This window comes from Octopus bimaculoides, chromosome 3 (genome assembly GCF_046866305.1).
Source record: "Octopus bimaculoides isolate indiv1 chromosome 3, ASM4686630v1, whole genome shotgun sequence".
NCBI lineage: Eukaryota > Metazoa > Mollusca > Cephalopoda > Octopoda > Octopodidae > Octopus > Octopus bimaculoides.
In genome coordinates, this window is record NC_142930.1 from 62,607,936 (window position 1) to 62,631,210 (window position 23,275).

Below are 23,275 nucleotides of genomic sequence, written 5' to 3' on the forward strand. Positions count from 1 at the left end.
TTTCAATTAGTTAAAATGACCCAAAATTCGCAATTTTAATAGCTATTAACATATCAATTATCAATTTACGGCAAAAATGACTTTCATTTTCATAATCAGCATACTATATCAGTACACCTGATTTGAAAACAATTGGAACAAAATTTTTAAAATAGAAAAACTATGACAGCAACAGAAAAGTTCTGAATATTTTTCGTGTTTATTTGAATAAAATTTGAAAGGATTGACATAAGAATTGAAAAAGAGAAAAAACGAACCAGGCAGAAGCTGTCTGACACAGCTCTTGCAGCTGCTCAACAACTCGAAAGTGTACGTGATATACCTCAACTTTGCAAAAACCTTTAACAAAGTCAACCATGATTTCTCACAAGCTCCGAAATCTTGGCATATTTGGAAAAATAGGAGAATGACTACATTACTTTCTAAAAGATAAAGGTCAGGTAATGGTGGTCAATGGGGCAACCTCCAAGAAAACACAATTAATGAGTGGTGTTCCACAAGGCACTGCCCTGGAGCCACTGCTATTCATAGTGACCCTCTCTGACATGCTCTCCCCTTGCTAGTTATGCAGACGATACAAAAGTCTCTCAGACGATACAAAAGTCTCTCAGAGGATACATCTGCAACTCCAGTTCGACGCAATATACAGGTGAGCTGAGGAAAATAACATGCAGTTTGATGCTGGAGATTTCTAAGCCCTGCGTTACCAACACAGGAAGCTCAATGAAAAGTAAATAGGATACGCTGACCCAGGAGGGATTCCAATCCCTGAATAAATCACTGCGTGACCTGAGCATCGATAGGAGTAATGATGTATCTTTACAGGTGCACATTACTAAGTTGCAATAAAGTGCAGACGTCTGGACGGCTGATCCTTCGAACTTCCAAAACAAGAGAAGAGGAAACCATGATGGTCCTCTGGAAGACTTTCGTTCTTTGCCGTCTGGATTCACTCTCTTCTCTCTTTCATTTTAAAACAAAAGTAACAGGCGATTTTCAGGATAAAAATTGATTTAAAAAAGCTTCTACTGATGTAAATTGATTACTGTTGTTTGGATAGTTCCAATTAGATAAGTCCAGAAGTTAGTTTAAATATATATACACGCATAAGTACCGTGAATTCTCATTCTACAAAATGGCAAACAATTCCGTGAATACTTTAACGGGCAACGCTGTAAAATTAACGACGGAACTCGAAACAATCCAGCGAAGCTACACAAAGAAGATCGATACAATATAACATATCAGCGACTGGGAGCGACTGAAAGAGTTACGATTCTACTCCCAGGAGCGAAGGCGGGAAAGATAAGCAAAAATTCAGTGTTATATATATATATATATATATATATATATATATATATATATATATATATATATATATATATATATATAGTTCAAAAAAACAATAACAAAAAAACAAAAAAACAACAAAGTGAGGACGTGATATGGATAGTATTATTGGACGCTCAGGAAAGGAAAGAGAGAGTGTATATATATATATATATATATATATATATATATAGCTTGTGTGTGTGTGTAATCGAAAACTTTCAGACACTTTAATAATATATTTGTAAAATTATTTTGTTTAAAATCCAGAAACCGAGAATGAAAATATATGAAGAAATGTCTTATTCATGATATGCTATAAATACATTATGTTCGTGGACATGACGGCTGCAGTAGAACTTTTATCAGCCATTTTATATACGTTTGTCGCATGATCATCCACTTGGTGTTCACTAATATAAGAAAGTATGATTACATATTTCTCAGTCTGATAAAGTGCATTTTTCTAAGGGATGCTTGACTGAAGAATTAAGTTTGTCCTAATATAACAAATCAGATGATATGGAGGAATTGAGACGTTTTCGCATAAATTAATATTCATTTGAAGCACGAAAATATTAAGGCACGAAAATATTGAAGCACGAAAATAACTACACAAGACACTATACTCACGGCTAGATTTAGACTCGGTGAGGCCCTAAGCTATATAAATCGTCGAGCCCTTGTGTTATAAAAAATTACATCAGTATACCTCATAGAAATTAAAATTATATCACCCTTTAAATTATTTTGAGTTCCCTGTGGATTATGAACCTCTGAACTGTAGCCTGTTTAGCTTATATATAAATCCGGCGCTGACTGCACTACACTGCTTTATATCTCTATATCTCATGACGCAACAATATTTCAGTATTATCAAGCTTCAATGTATTTATTATGTCACTAAATTATTTTTAATTACTATTTACAACAATATCATCAGAGATTAACCTATATCCGTGTTACTCATTTTAAGCGAACGAGTAGTTTTAAACAACCAGTTATTCGAGAAGCTTTTCAGTCCCAAATGCAAGATTAGAATACTAATAACGCTAGCGAGAGAAGAAGAGATATGCTGCATAACTTTGGAACTCATTACAGAGTATTTAGAAGAAAGAATAAGCAAGTAGTAGAGGGGAGAGTTAGACAGGAAATATTGTGTTGTTTCTATGGTGCTGAGTCTAAATGAGTCAAATATTATGTCTGGCTCCCTTCCGTTTCTCCCTTCCTACTGCCTTCAGATATTCACAGACATGACAGAAGTAAATAGACACCATTATAATCATTAAATTTATTTAAATCTAAAATTATACATTCAAATTACTTATTAATTGCTATAATGTGAATATTTAATATTTAGTAGACATGCCCTTTGCATTTTTCAATGCAAGGACCCTATTAGGCATGTTGCTGATCAGATGACGAATATTGTCTTGCGGTATTTCTTGCCAAGTTTCATGCAGTAATCTCAAAAGATCCGGCTTTAAAGATACTTTCTTGCTCGTTTCATGAAGTGTCCTGTCCAATATGTCCCAGAGGTACTCCATAGGGTTCATATCTGGTGACCGGCTGGGCCATGGAAGCTTTTAAATGTCATTCTCATCCAACAAATCTTGGGTCATTTTAGTCGTGTGACAAGGAGCCCCATCTTCCATAAATAGTCTTCTTTAATCACTTCAACACCGGAGAAGATCGGAAGGAGTCCTTTCTGCAATGTAGACACATATTTATCTGAGTTTATGTTTCCCTCATACTCTACCAGCTCTGATCAGCCATTGCTCCAAATTGCTATCCAGATCATCACAGAATAGCTTCCATGTTTCATTGTTGGCTGCAATCTTTTCACATCAAATTCTTGATCACAGAGTCTCCAGCCCCACACTCGACCACTGCCAGGAAATACAGAAAATTTGGACTCATCAGAGAATATGACAGTGTCCTAAAATACTACTGGCCTTTCCACCATCACACTGGCCCAATCTTTTCTCCGCTTGATATTGGCTGGTCGAAGAAGTGGCTTCCTTCTTGCTGCTCTACTATTGTAACCAAGTTCGTGGAGATGCTTGACAGCTGTTCTGGGAATGACATCAACTGGTTCTGCTATGTCAGAGGCTTTGCAACGAGAATTATCCGCCAAACTTCTCATAACAAATATAAGGATCCTGTCCTGGTTTACCTGGGCGTGGTGATGTGGACTCCTTCTCCTCTCTGGTGAATTGCGCAATCACTCTGTTAACTGTAGAAAGCGGTATCCCAAGGTTTTCTGTGGTTTTAAGCTATGTCCACCTTCAGAATGACACACAGTACAGCCTCTTTGAAATTCAGACAGTTCCAAGGCTTCTTTTGTACATGTCATGATTAAGCAGTCACGTATAGAACTTGAAACATAAAAATGTCAATTAATAAAAAATATAAACCTTTACAAGTTAGAATAAATATAAAACGATGTTTTAAGGAGTGTATATTTACTTCTGTCACGTCTGTATATATCACGGACAATCTTTTATCTTTTACTTGTTTCATTCACTGGACTGCGACCATATTGGGGCAACACCTTGAAAGGTTTTAGTTGAATGAATCGACCCCAGTATTTATTTTTGTTAGTCTGGTACTTATTCTATCAGTCCACTTGAGCGCATCGCTAAGATACAAGGTCGTAAACAAACCAACACCGGTTGCCAAGCGACAGTGAGGTATAAACAGAAAGACACTCACACGCGCGCACATACATGTTTATGTATACGAGGGACTTCTTTCAGTTTCGATTTAACAAATCCATTTACAGTTCCTTGGTCGGTCTGGGGATACAGTAAAAGACACTTATCCAACACGTTATGCAGCAGGACTGAACCTCGAACTAAGCTTTTGGGAAGGAAATTTCTTACCTCATAGCCACGCCAATGATTATATTGAAATTCTTTTTCTTTTCCTTTCACTTCATTTTGATAGTACTGTAGTTTCAATTTACTGGCTAGAGTTAATCTATTCTATTTACGAGGTTAATGTCCTTTGGAAAGGCACGCATGTTCGTAAATCCTTATTTCCTTTTCATCCAAACATAGCAGATAAAACTCTAGTAAAAACATCGACGTAGCTTATATTTTTATATTTATTTTAAGTAAGTGATTCTTACTTCATTCCTTATTGCATTTTTCTTTATTCCAAACTGAATTTTTTCCTACTAGTGTAGGACCCGTTAAAAATAATGGGATTTACTTGAGAATCTTATGATAATTCTGCTTGTCATTCCGTTACTTAACCCGTCGGTAAAGCTTTCACGTGATTAGAGAAAAGGAGGAGGAAAGAAAAGAGGGAGAGAGAAAAAAGGGAAAGAGAAGCGTCCATGACGTGGGGTAGAGGGAATGTAATTGTAACTCTTTCACATGATTAGCTGAAGGGAAAGAGAGGAGAAAGAAAAAGAGGATAAGGCAAAGAGTGAGATAGAAAGAGGGAGAAAGAAAAAGAGGGGGAGAGAAGCGTCCATGACGTGAGGTAGGGGGAACGTAATATTTATTGCGTGGTTAAGAAAGTTAGTTGAAGGAGTGATTATATAGAGGATGAGAGTTAAAAATATAAATTTAGCAGAGGAGTGATGTTCTGACGGCGAGGTTAAAGAAAGGCACAGAGAGAGAGAGGTGGTGGTGGTGGTGGTGGCAGCAGCGGCGGCGTCGGCGGCAGCGGTGGCGATAGTGGTGGAGGTGGTGGTGCTGGAGGTAGCAGTGGTGATTGGTTAGTGAAAAGTGTATTTTTTTTTTTGAATTATGTTTTTTTTTATATTACCTATCACTTAACTCATGCGCATAAGTGCAATTCCGTGAAATATCCACGCTTATTTAAGTGGCAGATATATGCAATTTAACTAAAGGTTGTATCATATGTACGGGATATACTTCTTTGTTTTGTTTTGGGGAAATTGGAAAAATAAGAGTGAGTATTTATTTTATGAGTGTTGTGTATTAAGTCTATTAAATTGTGCATAAAGTATATAAGGTGCAGTAAGTAATCATCGTATTCCAATTTCTTTTACTTTTCAATGAGTGGCAGATGAGCGACTATCTTTCCGTACAGACACAACACAGGCTACGCTTTCAGGTCTTTTTGGATAAAGTTTTCAGAAATAACCCAATAGGTTTACCATCAATTCCGTGAAATAATCACGGGTCCCGCTAGTAGGATATATTATGCTAACATAAATCTTACGTAATGGTTTGTAGTTAAATCTCATTGTTTTACCTCGCTGGTATAGGACTTGAAAAGCGAACACCGTAAATGCGAATGGCAAAAGAAAACAAAATGCAGATGACTGTAGAGAAGGCCTTATGATGAGTGACTAACAATATTCAGAAGAATGGTTTAAATTGAGATCAAGAACAAACCAATATCAGCCATTTACTATTGTTCAAATACACTGATCAATCGGTTTCCTTGCCGATATTTGCCAACATATATCGGAAAACATGTGTGTGTGTGTGTGTGTGTGTGTGTGTGTGTGTGTGTGTGTGTGTGTGTATGTGTCCACCACCGCTTCACATTCTGACTTGGTTTGCTGACGTCCCATATTTTAGCGATTCGGACCGATTGAATAAGTACCAGACTTAAAAATAAGTATTATTGCAGCGTGGAAGGTGTTTATAAGCCATTTAAAAACACACAAAAACTGTTAGATTCACTTCAACATTTAAATTTAATTTGTCAAAATATTTTCTTTGTGTTTTTAAATGGCTTATAAACACTTTCCACGCTGCAATTGTTTTTGTTTCAGCACACGATCTCAGATCAAGTCACTTGCTATGCAAGTACATCTTTGTAATTAAAAATAAGTACTTAGGTAGATTTCTTCGTCTAAACCCTTCAAGGTGGTGCCACAGCATGACCGCAGAAAAAAAAGTATTTCAGTTCTCTCTCTCTCTCTCTTTCTCTCTCTCTCTCTCGCGTCTCTCTCTCTTTCTCTCCCCTCTCACTCTCTCTCCCCTCTCTTTCTCTTCCCCTCTCTCTCTTGCCTCTCTCTCTCTCTCGCTCTCCCTCTCCCCCCTCTCTCTCTGCTAATCTCTTTTCTACCACTTTCTTATAAATTCACATAAAATCCTCGTATTCTCATTTTTTACCCCTATTTTATGTTCTCCAGCTTCTTCCTTCCTATTTTTCTAGGTTCTTCTTTTGGTCTTCCATACATCTGTGCTCATCTACTTCTCATGCCTGATTTATAGAAAGGATCCATTGTATTGTAAAGTTGTATCGCCATATTCTGATTTGATAATATTTTTTCTCAATTTCCCCAAACTCCATACATTTCTGATACACTTATGACCTTACAGCTTATTTTCGTTCTATTTGTCAGCTGCAAAGTTTGTTCTCAACAGATAACTGTATTCCGAGCTATTGATAATGTCGGAAAGCTATGACGTCTCCTTTATTGCGAGAATGATATATACTTTATACATTTTATATATATTTTTTGTATATTTTTTATCCGAGACTAGCTTATTTTATCAGATTGGCTTGTTTTGACGTTGACAAAACACACAGAAGTCAACTTCTAATCCGACCTCTTCTGTATGATGATAAAGATTTCTAACATAGACACAACACTGAATATATTGATAGGGTAAGGGTGCATTTAGAAAGAAAAGATATATTATAATTGTCGTATACAAGGCGGCGAGCTGGTAGAATCGTTAGCACGCCGGGCAAAATCCTTTGCGGTATTTCGCCTGTTTTTACATTCTGAGTTCAAATTCAACCGAGGTTGACTTTGCCTTTCATCTTTTCCAAGTCGATAAATCAAGTATCGGTTGCGTACTGGGTCGATCTAATAGACTAGCCCCACCCCACAAAATTTCAGCCCTTGTGACTATAGTAGAAAGTATTATAATTGTCATATCCGTAATAAAATGGCATTATCATATAATAAATAATCCAGCTATTTCAATAAATTTTAATGAAAATTGTACTGTTTTCAATAATCAATATTAATACTTGTTTCAAATTTTAGCACAGATGTAGCAATTTCGAAGAAGGGAGCTAATCGATTAGATCGGCCCCCCCAAGGCTCAGCTAGTACATATTTTATCAAACCTGAAATGATAAAAAGCAAAGTTGACCTTGGCGAAATTTGAATTCAGAACAGATAATCAATATTAATTTTAAATTTTAGTATAAGGTGGCGAGACGGCAGAATTGTTAGCACGCTGGACAAAATGCTTAGCAGTATTTAGTCCCTCTTTACATTCTGAGTTCAAATACCGCCAAGGTCGACTTTGCTTTCATCCTTTCGTAGTCGCTAAAATAAGCACCAGTTGATCACTGTAATTGCTAGCCTAGCCTTGTGCCAAAATTTGAAACTAATATCATAATTATTCGGGTGACGCGCTGGCAGAATCGTTAGCACGCCTGGTAAAATGCTTAGAGGCATTTCGTTCGTCTGAGTTCAAATTCCACTGGGGTCAACTTTGCCTTTTATCCTTTCGGGGTCGATAAAATAAGTACTAGTTGAGCACTGGAGTCGATCTAATCGACTTAACCCCACCCCCGAAATTGCTGGCCTTGAGCCAAAATTTGAAACCAGTCTTAATTTTGATAATTAAATTTTGTGACTGTACCGATTCGAATTTTCTACGTATTCATTCGAGTAAACCACCATAGCTTCACGTGATAGGTCAATAAATTGACCAATCAGCGTGAGACTGTGGCGGAGTGTGGTCTTCTCGAATGTCCTACAATTTGACTTCTTGTCACCTTTAAAAACTGTTTTTAGCGCTCAATAAATGGCAGAGTGTTGAAGGCGGCTGTTTAACTCATGCCGGGCAGACAGCCAAAGGACTACTGACGCCACAGATTGCCTCAGAGATCTGCACAGATGGTTTCGTGTATTTTGGGGCTGACCACATAATATCACACACATAGCTTTTTATATTTACAGAGCAGTTTTCCTCTCCTCGTTCGGCAATTATTAATACTGTTCATTGTAATTTGTCAACACCAAATATCTTTATGTCTAGCAATAAATATTACAGATAAATGCTCACGAGTTTGTTTCAGTTATTATTCACGCTGGCAACGAAATATATCGTCATTGACCAGCTCAACTCAAGCGATTAGCACAGAACTCGCGACGTTGGTGACCCTCGACTCAACAAAAAAGCTAGCAAGAGCCAGTGCAATAGTGAACCGATTCGCCATTCACATGAAAATCAATTCATCATCAACAACAACAGCAGCGGCAGTGAGTGTATGATCAAGGGGGTAGATGCCGCAGCTCATGACTTTATCAACGCAACCCACCTCTTTAAGCTATGACGTTAAAATTTTGTTAACGTGACCAATAAAGCCTTTGTCGTGTATTACGTCTGTGCGAAATAGCAATTAAAAACCAACTTTCAACACCGAGGGAAGTCTCGATTTCCTTTGAATTTATGATTTCGGAGCAAATTTTATCCAGACCCTTCCGGAGTTCGCTGTAACAACCGGTATTTAATCTTTTCATATCCTTTCGTTTGAGTGATTTCAAGTAATTTACACTTAAACACGACAACTTTACGTGGATATTTCATGGGTATTTCCTCTTCCAACACCTCTGACGCGGCCACTTATCCTCCTATCTTCGTCTCTTCCATTTCTTCTGAACTGGCGATTTTTCGTCAGACAAAAATTCAGGCTCTGACAGATAAATCGCGAATAGCAATGGCCTAGATTCAACGCGTTCAAATTCTCAAAGCCGAAATACTTCAGGAAATCGTTTCGGCCAACGAAATATATCATCATTGACCAGCTAAATTCAAGCGACTGCAAATCTCCTCGCGACACTACTCAGTTTTATTAACCCTGGAAGTATGAAGGGCAAAGTTGACTTTATATGAAATGAACATCTGCACAAAGTCACACAATTGTCGAGAAGGAAGGAATGTCACAGAATGAGTCGTCCCTGGAATGATAAAAGACAATATCAGTCTGTAGGATTTGAACTCAGAAGGTAAAGGAGTATAACAAGATACCACAATATAGTTTATTGTCCTGAATACTTAACTTTTTAAAAAATTTATGGGGTACGAATATAATCGATTTTATTGAATCCTAACCACCCACCCACCCAACTAGTTCTACTTATTCCAGCAATAAGGGACCCACTATGTGGTCGTTCAATCTACTAGAAATAACAGAGCAAATCACACTCTGTCCTGCTTGTGAGTTTGTTCGTGAAACCAAGGATAAGCCTATGACTTTCTGCCAGGCCTAAAAAATAAAAAAAAAACATTAATAGACCCTTTGAACTTTGAGTGGATCCTACCTACCTACCTCCAGGGGCTCCACATAATGACGTTTCTCTTGGAGGCTCTGAACATATACAGGGTAGGGTGAAAGTCACGCACCATGGTTAAATCTCATTTAATATATTGCATACACACACAAACACACACACATGTATACATATATAGGGAGAACCCCATAGCAAGATCTCCACCCTAAACAAACTCAAGCCATTGGTTGGTTTCTTTTTGATCCAAATCTCCCCCCACACACACATCTTTTTTTTACAAAAGCCCAATGGCGATGGTGTAAGGGAGCAGGTTTTGATGAAACTAGAAGAAAAAAATAGAATATATATATATATATATATATATATATATATATATATATATAATGCAGATATAACAGTTTAAAGGATAAACCTATTATAATAGATAATACTAAGTGGACTTTTTCTTTTTCTCTTTCTTTTTCTTTTTCTCTTTCTTTTTCTTTTCCTTTGTGATGTAATCTTGGGACTGAAAATGTTTGCGGCTGAAGATAGCTTTAAACCATCCTTTATATCAACAATATATACTGATGTAATGACAGATTGTGTATAAAGCTTGAAACACGTGTACCGCGATATCCTTTGTGTTCTGTTTACAATTTACGTTTAATATACATACATACATATATATATATACAGTGAAAGCGAGTGATTTAGTGATTAGGGGTATTCGGCTCACGACTGTAAGGTTGTGAGTTCGATTCCTGGCCGCACGTTGCATCCTTGATCAAGACACTTTATTTTGCGCTGCTCCAGTCTACTCGAATGGCAAAAATGATTGTCCATGTATTTTAAAGGGCCAGCCTTGTCACACTCTGTGTCACGCTGAATCTCCTTGTGAACTACATTAAGGGTACGTGTGTCTGTGTAGTGGTCAGCCACTTAGACATTAATTTCACGAACAAACTCTCCGTTGATCGGATCAACTGGAACCCTCATCGTCGTAACCGACCGAGTGCCAGTTTTACACACGCACACGCGCGCACGCACGCACACGCACGCACACACACACACACACACACACACACACATATATGCAGGGGTGGCCAAAAGTCACCTGACAGTAAATCAAAACCATCAAAACCATTTAATTCCAAGATTAAAACAAAAAATTAATTTATATGAGACTTTGCTAATAAATAGACAAATTATTTACATTATTTAGCATTCAATTATTAAACATTCATAATTGGAATGAATAAATAAAAATGAATAATAAGTATTTATGGAATTTTGCTTTACTGTCGGATGCTCTTGGCCAACCCTGTATATATATATATATATATATATATATATATATATATATAACTGAATAAAATAATGATGAATATATACGTATTTGCACACGATGAACAAAATGGATAATGATAATGGTATAAATGAAATATCAAACGTGTTGGTGCGGGACTTTTGGTCCTCCTTCTATAATGGACAATATAGCCTGAGGTACACTGTACATAAAAATCGACGGGCTGGACACGGCAGGAATGCTTTTCATCATATGTCTGTCTATTCAGCCAGAGTTCACTTGGGGCTAAACAACAACGATTCGTTCTCATTTTATTGACGCCCGAGAGGTGTAAGGCAGAGTTTATTCTGCACTGACTTGAACTAAAAATGTAAAGACAGAAATACAGCTGTCACTTCATTTGTCTTTGTAATGAATATTGATAAACACGCCATCTTGTTTACTGTGGATCAATGTTAAATAATACCATGGATGTGTGTGCATCATGCCATTACGTCTGACATAAAGCACAAAATTATTGTATTTCTTTATTACGTGACTGTATTATTGATGACAATCTGGGAGTGTGAATAGAAGACAGTGAAATTTGATGTTAACAATAATAGGACTACAGTGGACGAGTAAGAAAGGCAAGAAGTGATGCGACTGGCTGATTGGCTGGTTTGCTTGCTTGCTAGCTGGGTAGATAGATGGATGGGTAGTTCTCGAAGATGGATCCTTAAAGCGAAATTGGTGGTGGGGAGGGGGTGAAGGTGTTGACAAGATTAATTGTAGTCAAGACATTATGCATCAAAATGGTGATGAAGAATTAACGAGGGACCGAAGTTCGCGAAGAATCATTTCTCCAGTCAATAACTTATCTCAGTCATTTCTTAATTATAGCATTTAATGCTGATGATGATGGTGGTGGTGGTGACATTGATGACTTGTGTGTTCATTTACAGATTTGAGATCAGATAAACAACGAAAGCTAAGAAGCGTGTGGAGGCGTGTGGCATTGTGGTTAGCGTATTGGACTCATGAGCTTAAGATTGTGGTTTCAATTCCTGAACCTGGTGACACGTGTTCTTGAGTAAAACACTTCATTTCACGCTGCTCCAGTTCACTCAGCTGGCAAAATTGTGTAATCCTGTGTCAGACCGTCGTCCAGACCAAGGGGTAAATATATACACGCCACGGAAACCGGGAAACCGGTCCTTATGAGTGCATGGGGCTCGAGAAGGGTGTATAGCGGGCGTATGAGGTTGAGTAACTGGCAAACCAAACATGAGGTAGATGAAGAATTGGGAATTAGGTGGAAAAAACCCCATAAAACAATAACAACGAGCCAATGGAGGAGTTTCTGAGTGTTCTTTCGACTAGCTAGAAATAGCAGCGAAATTTACCTAAAATCACAATTTGTCATCTTTGAAAAAAGGGGCGCATGTAGTTCCGAGCAGTGTTTCTCAACAAGGTGGGGCTTGTGAGGATTGAAAACGAGGCGCACAGTTGCCATATTCAATAAAATTATTACATACCAATGTATTTGACTTGACTGTAATATTTTCTCTCAGAGAAACTTCTCGAAGAAACTTGTGTGTTAAAGGCACAGCGCTTGGCTTAGAAGGACAGTGGATCACTAGATACAATGTTTCGGCCTGATTTTGTCTCTTCAGTGACATATAGCCCAGACCTTCTGAGCCAAACCGAGAATGCTTATTCTGATATAGAAATCGGAAAACTAAGCATTTACTGACTGCTAGCCAGGCTAAAATTATAACAGTTTAAACATTTAAAACATGTGCAACATTATGGCGAAGAAAGAAAATTTTATATGGATGCAGACACAATTTTGTCTTCTCATTAATAAAGAGGGGAGATCCCACCTTTGCCGAAAAGAAAGAAACAAACGAATTGTTTATTAATATTGAGATGGGGTTGGCATTTTCCACTTCGCGAACTGCTGTTGGTTTACAATACCTTAAAAAGAGAGAGAAAAAAGAAAAGAACGAGGCGTCATACGCAAACGAATATGACCTGATAGATTGCACCACACTTTCGCTAATTGTTTTAGGTGCTTATGTAATCGCGAGCAGATAAAGAATATACTCTCTTGTCTCTCCCATTTTTTAATCCAGCGGCACATCAAGGATGTTCTTACATTACACAGATTTTGTCTTAATCGTAGTAACAGTTCCTTCCACTCTCCATTGTACATCGGGCAATGGAGGGAGGTCCACCCAACTCGGATGCAAGCAAGATCTGTCATAAGACTAATCCCAAACCAGACCCGTACACGTTGGATTCTCCTCCACAGTACTCAAGCAGGTCTTGATAAATTTGCCTTGCTTTCTTTTCTTTTCCCTTCCACCCTTCTTTCCTTCGGGCTTCTACTTGAGACAGGCTTTCACTGGCCGCTTCATGGGCAAATGTAACACATGGCCGAGACTCTTCCGCCGCTCTTAGGTTACCCAGCCCCGGATTAAACAAACCAACAAACAAACAACAACAGCAATAACACTACTGCTGCTATTGCTGCTACTGCTGCTGCTGATGGTGATATTGCTGCTGCTCTGCAGCAGCAGCGGCAGCGACAGCGGCAGCGGCGGCAGCGGCGGCAGCGGCGGCAGCGGCGGCAGCGGCGTCAGCAGCGGTAGCAGCAGCGGTAGCAGCAGCGGTAGCAGCAGCGGTAGCAGCAGCGGTAGCAGCAGCGGCAGCAATAGTAGTAGTAGTAGTAGTAGGTTAGATAGATAGATAGATAGATCAAAGATAGAACAAAGATGATGGGAGGACGGTTGCAAAGCATGAATCCTTACGGCAATGAAGGCCCTCTCACCAGATGTTTTTATCGGAGGAAGCTAAAAGCAGTTGCAGAACAAAAGCGTCGTTGTGGTGGTGGTGGTGATGGTGGTGGTGGGGTGGGGGGTTAATACAAAAAGTGACGTAATGATAGTAATGATAGGGCGGAGGTGGTGATGACTGTGGTGATGACTGTGGTGATGGCGGCGGTGGTGTCGTGGAACGGTGGTGGTGGAGAGTGGGTAACAATAGTGACACATCTATTCAGCCTCTGATGTAAACATCTGAATCATTATAAACATTTTTGTTTTATTATTTTAGTTTTTCTAAAAATGTTTGTTTTTCTTTCTTTTTTTTTGTTTTTGTTTTTAATTGTATTGGCTATCTTCAATAATGGAGAATAAAAAGAAGCCAACTTAATTAGCTGACTTTTTCGATTCCAAATATTTATGACAAAATAGAGGGAAAGGAAAGGATACCCAGAACGGAAAGTAGCCGACGTTGCGATTTATTTTTGTGTTTTCATTTATTTATTTAATTGCTTATTTTATTTTATTTTATTTTTATTTTATCGATCTGCAACTGACTGGAGGATGTTGTTTATTGCAATCAGTCTAGCATGCTTCGTCCCAATAGCGGGGTGGAATTTCTTGGTGTTGAAAGTTGTTCTCATGACTGGACTTTAATACAATTGTGATTTCCTTATTACAAAATAAAGCACACACACACACACACACACACACACACACACACACACACACACAGATAGATAGACAGAAAGCGGCGAGCTGGCAGAAACGTTAGCACGCCGGGCGAAATGCTTAGCAGTATTTCGTCTGCTGTTACGTTCTGAGTTCAAATTCCGCCGAGGTCGACTTTGCCGGGGTCGATAAATTAAGTACCAGTTACGCACTGGGTCGATGTAATCGACTTAATCCTTTTGTCTGTCCTTGTTTGCCCCATCTATGTTTAGCCCCTTGTGGGCAATAAAGAAATATGATAGATAGATAGATAGATAGATATGCATTTATTACGGTGGAGACGACGATGATGATGACGATGATCATCATCATCATTATGATGACGATGACGATGATGACGACGACGACGACGAGAGCAACGTCGATGATGCCGATGATCACAATGATGATAATGATGATGATGGTGGTGTTGATGGTGATGGCGGTGGTGGTGGTGGCGGCGGCGGCAGGGGTGGGGCTGCCGCTGATGATAATAATGCAGAGGAGGGGGAAGAGAAGTAGAAAGAAATTAAATAATAATTATTATTTCTGACAATGGCCTAAAGCCACATACTGTTAGGCAGGGAGGAAGAAGTAGATTAAATCACTCACCTCTTCCCAGTACTTAACTGGCATTTATTTTATTTTATTCACTCACGGAGAAATGAAATGCAGAATAGGTTATGATTAGAATACACACTATAAAGGGAAGTAATTGAATATTGTAGGGTATCTTGCCGGACGCTCTACTGATTTTGCTATTAAACTCATACTAATAATCCTTATGTTGGTATCACAATCACGTCACGCGAAGGGAGATTACTCCTAATGCTGTTGAAGTTATCTCCCTTGATGTTGTCCCAAGGGGACAAACAAAAGTATTAACTGCTATTTATGTGGCGGTAGTGTTGGCAACATGCAGCTATCGCCTACGGAATTATTGTTGAAAAGTTACTCGATAGAAATTCATAATTAGAGGAAGTAAATAAAAGAGCCAGAATAAGAGGAAAATAAGAAAATTATATTTATCACTCCCAAAATACTACACAGGTATGATTTACTGCAGAAATTCAGAAAGAACATTTCTTGTGTAGACATGAGGAGGCACTAACAGATCTTGGCCTTCTAAGTTTTCAGTCTGTAATTTCCAAGTGTTCCTGACCCTAACTCTAACTCTAACCCTAACCCACTTCAGGTAATTTCACAGTGTAGAGTACAGATAGTGCGGTTGGCCGTACGCTGATATAGCATCGAAATTCCTTATGACTGGTGCGATGCTGGGTGAATCATCTAAGTTTATGAACATTGAAATATTCTGAGACAATGAAGATAGCAGAATGAACTTCCTAATACAAAAAATAAACAGAACAACTCCTGCAAGTAAGCGCAGAATTTGTTGGAAAATTTAGAAAGATTTTTTTGTCGGTCTTAGCGGGGAAAAACCAAATCAAATTTAAGTGTCATTATTTTACAGTATGGCAGCAACCTGCTCCAAAAGAACAATTCGGGCTACAATAGTGATGAAAAAGTCCCTTATAAATGCGTATTCTGATATAGAAATCGGAAAACTAAGCATTTACTGACTGCTAGCCAGACTAAAATTATAACAGTTTAAACATTTAAAACAAGTGCAACATTATGGTGAAGAAAGAAAAATTTATATGGATGCAGACACAATTTTGTCTTCTCATTAATAAAGAGGGGAGATCCCACCTTTGCCGAAAAGAAAGAAACAAACCAATTGTTTATTAATATTGAGATGGGGTTGGCATTTTCCACTTCGCGAACTGTTGGTTTACAATACCTTAAAAAGAGAGAGAGAGAGAAAAAAAGAATGATGCATGACAAATCGTCAAAATTTATGAATATTAAAACATTAGCTATGCATTGAGAAAGTAGAATGAACTTTCAAATACAAAAGACAAACAGGACAACTAAATAGAGACGCTGTGACAGTAAGAAAGTAGAGACACTGTCGCAGTAAGAAAGCAGAAACGCTGTTGGATAATTTAGAAAACTTCAATACGTTTCATTAAGCATTATGTGACAAATGCAAAAAAAAAAACAGAACGACTCCCGCTCGTATCGAATAATTTAGAAAATAAATTTTATAAAGTGTAACAAGTTCGACAGCTTCAAACACTAAAGTGTTACTTACACAAAAAAATGTAGCTAAGCATTTTGCCCGGCGTGCTAAAGATTCCAACAATAACAACAATAATAATAATAATGGTTCCAAATCTTGCCACAAGGCAGCAATTTGTGGTGAGGGGATAAATCAATTACATCAACCCCAGTGTTCAACTGGTACTTTATTTTATCGACCTCAAAAGGAAGAAAGATAGTGTCGACCTCGGCAGAATTTCATCTCAGTACGTAACGCCGGGCGAAATGCCGCTAAGCATATTGCCCAGCATGCTAACGATTCTGCCAGCTCGCTGCTTTTAATAATAATAATAATAATAATAATAATAATAATAATAATAATAATAATAATAATGAGTGGGTGTTGATGTCAAGGAAAAGAAATATAATGGGAGTGACAAAAGAAAAGACCCATGGTGGAAAAGAAGAATACAGGCGGGGTTAGATATGCTCTCGAAGTTGGATTACTTACGCAGACTGAGACTGATCCTTAAGTCGAAATTAAATGAACGGAATAAGATTGAAGCTATCAACACCTGAGCGGTTTCACTCCTTAGACATGGAGAATGGGTGATCGCATGGACAGTAGACGAACTAAACAGCTTAGACAGAAAGACAAGTTGCTGACTAGACATGGGATACTCCACCCCAAAAGTGACACAGACAAACTGTATGTACCAAGAAAAAGAGGAGGAAGAGGACTAATTGGATGCAAACACAGTATTAGAGCAGAAGAAAACAACAGCATGATATGTAAAAAAAAAAATGTCACAAAACCGCTATTATTAGAAGTAAGAAGATCAAGCTTGCCTAGGATGGAAGACTGCAAAGATAAAGCACTGTACAAGCACTTGAGAACGAAGGAAACTGAAAATAAGTGGATAAAGAAAAGAATGCATGGACAATTTCATAGGGATGTTGAAGATAAGATGGAGAGAGTAAAAAGATGGCTATGGATTACTAAAAGTGATTTAAAACCGGAAACGGAGGCTCTAATCTGTGCTGCAAACATTAAGTACCAACTACATCAAATACAGAATTGACAACACATCAGAAAGTGATAAGTGCAGAATTTGCGAACAAAATGGTGAAACCGTATGGCATATTACCAGCCAATGTACGCCACTAGCCCAGAAAGAATATAAGTGACGTCATGACACTATAGCAAGGATTGTCCATTGGACACCTTGCAACAAGTATGGATCTGACAGAGCAAAGAAGTGGTACGAACATAAACCCGAAAGCATCATTGAAAATGATAATACAAAGATCCTATGGGATTTTATGATTCAGTGCGACCATGAGATAGAGAATAGGAAACCAGACATAGTGTTAATTGAGAAAGAAAGCAAACGATGCTGGATCATAGATATAGCATGACCAGCTGACAACAAAGTATGCGATAAGGAAGAAAGAAAAGTAGATAGATATAACAGGTTAGCTTGGGAGTTTAAGCAGTTGTGGTCGATGAAAAAGGTGATAGTAGTACCAATAATTGTCGGAGCTCTGGAAACAGTGAGTAAAAATCTTGAGAAGTACTTGGAACAAATAGGGGCTGCAATGAGGGTGGAGCACTTGCAGAAAACAGCACTGCTTGGAACAGCTCGAATACTCCAGATGGTACTCGAAATATAAGGGGTGTTACCTTAATGCACTGGTAGTGAACTGCTGACACCATAGTACATCTCCAACGTTAGAAGCTATGCAAAGACACTATAATAATAATAATAATAATAATAATAATAATGGTTTCAAATTTTGCCACAATGGCAGCAACTGGAACTGAATTTTTTGACCCCGAAAGGATGAAAGGCAAAGTCGATCTCGGCGGAATTTGAACTCAGAACGTAGCGGCAGACGAAATACTGCTAAGCATTTCGCCCGGCGTGCTGACGATTCTGACAACTAGCCGCCTTTTAATAATAATAATAATAATAATAATAATAATAATAATAATAATAATAATAATAAAATAATAATAATTCTTTCTTTATTGGCCACCAGGGCCAAATACAAAACATAGAGGGCGATACACAGACGAGGGACAGCGAGGTTAAACGTGTAAACAGCCTACAAACACAACGATTAACAATGAGATTAAATCAACAATATCCTTCCCCAATAGGCAGGGAGTTCCACAGTAATGTGACCAGAAAGACCTCACGCACTTCGAACCCCTTAACACCAACGGCTCCTTAGGAAGGCACCCTTTCTTCTTTCCTTCCGGCCTACAGGCACACACTTAGAGTAGGCCCATTCACGCGGGCCATTCTTGCTACATTCACCCACCTTTCAACGAACTTACAGGATGACAGTACCTCCCTCTCCAGCCTCACTTTCTTTTTCAGCTGGAACCCGAAAAAGTTAATGAGGCCTTGGCAAAGAGGAAGGTACCCGTCTCAACCCTTTCAATCGCATCCACTACACAGCCTCTTTCGCCATAGCCACCAGACAGAGAAAAATTGCCCTCCTTTCTCGGCCAAAGGAAGGAGGCGGGGCGATCTTCACAATGGATTCGGACGATAGCTGGATCCATCCTACACGTGACAATAACTGTTTGACAAAGCTCTACAAGTCAGCAACGTGCGAGCACTGCACGAGAGCATGCAGAACGGTTTCATCGCTCTGCGTGCATCTCGGACATGCTCGATTAACTGCACACCCGTACCTGTAGAGCCTATCTCGAACCGGCACGCGACCCCTCTCGGGGTAGCACTGCCAGGCCAGGGATTTCTGGAAGTTATCCATAGTTCCAGGCCCGAAAGTCCTCCGGAAGAGACCAACCTGTTCATCCCTCGACGCTCAAGAGTCGTCGCTCTTACCCTCCACCAATCCCCTATAGAGCTCCAAGGGTGAAACTTCCACCGACCACATTGCCCGACTGGCCCAGGGATGTGAGTGCATGGAGACACTCTTGATGCCAAGCGCCCTGCCTCAGTCTACGTACCGTAGCTCTGTCAAGGAGACGAGCTGCAGAAAAGCCCGTTCAACTAACGGCGACCACACCTGCTCGCCGTTAAGGTATCGCTGGAGATGTCACAGCCTCAGCGCATTTCTGTGCATCATCAGCGACGGCATGCCCAGTCCTCCACGCAACGGGTGCTGACAGTAAATGAACCGTCTGACAAGCGGTACCTGTCCCTTCCACAGAAAGCGGAAGAGCAAACGCGTCAGCCCGTTCAGCCATGAAGCTGGGCAAGGGACGACAGTCAGGCGATAGTATATGACGGATGCAATGTACGCATTCACCACCTTCGACCGAGCTGCAGGCCGACTAACTTCTCCTGGTTAATCATTTCTCTCGTCACCGCTTCGTATTCCATAAGGGCAGTGCCGACCATCTTGATTTCCGACACTATCACGGTGACGTCGTCCGTATACGCTGATACGAACCTTTCGCTTCCCAATTCACGCGGGATGCCCCTCGAAACCTCCAGCTTCCGCAGTAATGACTCGAGTGCCATTACATAGAGAAGGGGTGAGAGTGGGCATCCTTGACGGAATGAACGTGCGATAATAAACGATTCCGAGAGGCGGCCATTTACTTCGACCACCGAACAGATGTTGCTGTACATTGCAGCGACCCAGCCTCTGAAAATGGGACCGCCTTGAGGACAGCTTCCAAGTACAAATGGCCCACCCTATCAAAAGCTTTCGATTGATCTAAATGGATCAGGGCCCCACCCATGCTAGGTTCTTTACCAATCCTCTCTATGATGTATTATGTGAGGTGGAGGTTGTCATGTATAGTTCTGCTGGGAGATAGCGCAAGTCTGCGCATCACCCACCAGTCAGTCAAGGACATCTTTGCTAACACCTTGACCAAAATTTTGTAATCTGTATTTAGAAGAGTTACCGGCCTAAAATTATCAACATTGCCCCCCTTGTTCGGATCCTTTCTCAGTAGCGTCACCACACCTCGGCTCACAGATCCGGGTATTCTCCCATTCCGTTGCTAGTTGCGGAAGACGTCTACCAAAAGCTCACCCAACAAGTCTGGCATATGTATATAAAGCTCGAAGGGCATACCATCCAATCATAATAATAGAAACCCTGATGCAGTACCAGGCAGTGTCTCTCATGGCTTTTGATCTTAACTGATTGGAAGTGTTACCATGTACATATTTTGTCTTGGTATAAAAGATGGACTCCACCAGCAAGGTCATGCGCTGTTTATCTTGATATGAGATCACCATGTCGCGCACATATGGTTATGATGCATGTGCCTGGTGTACTCCTATCAGACAGGAAGTCATGATGGATATATTGGGCTTCGTATATTTGTACCCCAGCGTCACTTTGATGGCATGCACTGCTCTCTCTTCATCAATAATAATGGTAAACTTTCTAAGGGAATGATATAACCGAGAGAATACAGAGTACTAGAAAATCAATTTGTGCGTGTGTATATGTGAGTGCATATGTGTGTGTGTGTGAGTGTGTGTGTGAGTGTGTGCGCGCGCGCGCGCGCCCGTTCGCCTAAATTAGTCAGCAGAAGGAGGAGCAGTACCCATGACTTTTGTAGCCGCTCCGTTGCACAGACTGGTGAGATTTATGCAGTGGATAACCAGCCGGAACATCTACAGATCGATGATTGGAGAGAAAATATGAGCGGGAAGTGGATCGGTATCTTGGTCAGAATGATTACAATAGAGTGAACTCCGCTGAATATATTCAAGGAAAAATTGGTGCGTTTGTGCGGGGTAAGAGAGAGGTGGAGGTGGAGAGAGATAGGGAGGGAGGGAGAGACTGAAAGAGAGAGGGAGAGGGAGATAGAGACGAAGAGAGAGAGAGGTAAAGAGGGAGAGAGAGGTAAAGAGAGAGAGAGTCTACTCCCGAAGCCTACGATTTGAATTATAGCCTTCAGCATTGAATGGGGTTGTTTGTACTTCATTACTTTTGGCCGAGATACAAGGACTGGTTGACTGCATATTAATTTGCATGTGAGTGTGATTGGTCTGTATGTATGTGTACACAAGTATGTATACACATACATACATATATACATATATATATATATATACATAGACACACACACACACATATATATACACATACATATATATTTATATATGTATATATCTACATACATACATACATATATATATATATATATATATATATATATATATATATATATATATATATATATATATAGCGAGAGAGAGAGAGAAACAGACAGACGGATGGACAGATAGACAGACAGACAGACAAACAGAGGGGGAAAGAGAGAGTCAGATTACATACATACATACATACATACATACATACATTACACACATATTGCCCTTTGTCGCATTTAATGACAATTACATTTTTCCGGAATTTTCTCAGTGAACAGGTCGCGGTCTCAAAGCGACGAAAATATTTTGGCAAATTAAATTTAAATTTTGAGATGAATCAAACGGTTTTTGTGTTTCATAAATGGCTTATAAACACCTTCCACGCTGCATTTGTTTTCGTTCCAATACACGATCTCAGATCAGGTCGCTTGCTATGCAAGTACATTTAAATAGCATCACAGAACCTGAACAGCTTGAATTGGAGAAATGATGTTGCTTATAATTGTTTGCATAAATCGAAAGGTTATTCACGATAGCAAAATATTCAACGAGCAATTCATAACAAATTGTTTTCATTTTCATTTCTGATTTCCAACTTGCTTATTTTTGCACATTTTTCTTTTGTTTTCCTGTTGCGATGTAGAATTTCTTTTATATGTCTTGTGATTGTGAATGGAGGAAGAGTTTTGAGTACGTTTTGAAAGCTAGCGATATCGTTTCTCACTATACTTTCGGTTACACTCTTTTTCACTGTTCCACTTCGTCAACAATGCTTTCTGAACGGCTATAGATAAAGTTGCCTGCAATTAATATGATTGAATTACAAATCCATATCAATTATTTTTATTATCCATTTGATTGTTAGTTGATTTTAATTTTACACATGAATCCAATCAAATACTCTTTATCCATTTATTTGATTTTCTCTTTATACATGCTTCCAATCAAATGCTTCATTTTTGCTTTCGGTATGTAATTATTTATATCAACAGTTTTGTTTCCTTCTTCAGATTTCGTTCGAAGATCGGAACTATGAAATTTTGAAGTGCTAGTTTTAATACGCGCACACACGCACACGCATGCACGCACGCACGCACACACACACACACACACACACTCACACACACGCACGCACGCACACACGCACACACACAGATGATGCTCGAGTATTATAGTTTATGGTGTTTCAAACATAAATGGAATCTCGTGGTTTTCTAACTATATCAGTAATGACTTATATAGTTTATAATTCGATGCAGAACAGTGATTCATGAATTAGAGGAGGAAACACAAAATGCTTTTAAGTTGTTTTTTTAAACTCATATCGTGTATATTCAATAATGAGGGTTGAATAACACCATGAGATAAGGCGAAAAACGTCTGAACAAGTATTCTGAGTGTCCGGCTGTTCCGTGTGATACAAGAGCTGACCTACAGGAGGAAATACGTGAAAGAGAAATATTCAACATAACAGCATAAAGTTATGTATAGGTACTGTTCCACATGCAGGGGAATACCAGCAACATTGACAGGGATAGCAGCTTCTAGAATGCTATGCCTTAGCCGTTCAAGAACAGGAGACAGCTACAAAATATTTGATCAACAAAAAAGATAGGGATGCCTCTAAATTTCCACTTTGTGAAAGAAAGTGGGGGTTCTGCCATAGCACCGTGGAAGG

The 23,275-nt window shown here is 39.2% G+C and overlaps 1 protein-coding gene across 3 annotated transcripts in view; it reads right to left on the reverse strand.

Moving 5' to 3' along the window:
* LOC106879893 (exosome complex component RRP42) overlaps positions 1 to 23,275 on the reverse strand; it is a 57,068-nt gene that overhangs the window by 26,290 nt on the left and 7,503 nt on the right. The window contains exon 1 of one of the 3 annotated variants that reach the window (XM_014929631.3): positions 1,963 to 2,175. The exons of 1 other annotated variant lie outside the window; for it this stretch is intronic. The gene's annotated coding sequence lies outside the window, so the exon portion shown is untranslated. Of the gene's footprint in view, positions 1 to 1,962; positions 2,176 to 23,275 lie in introns of those variants that run through there. One more of the 3 variants, XM_089349047.1, reaches the window with a different exon arrangement.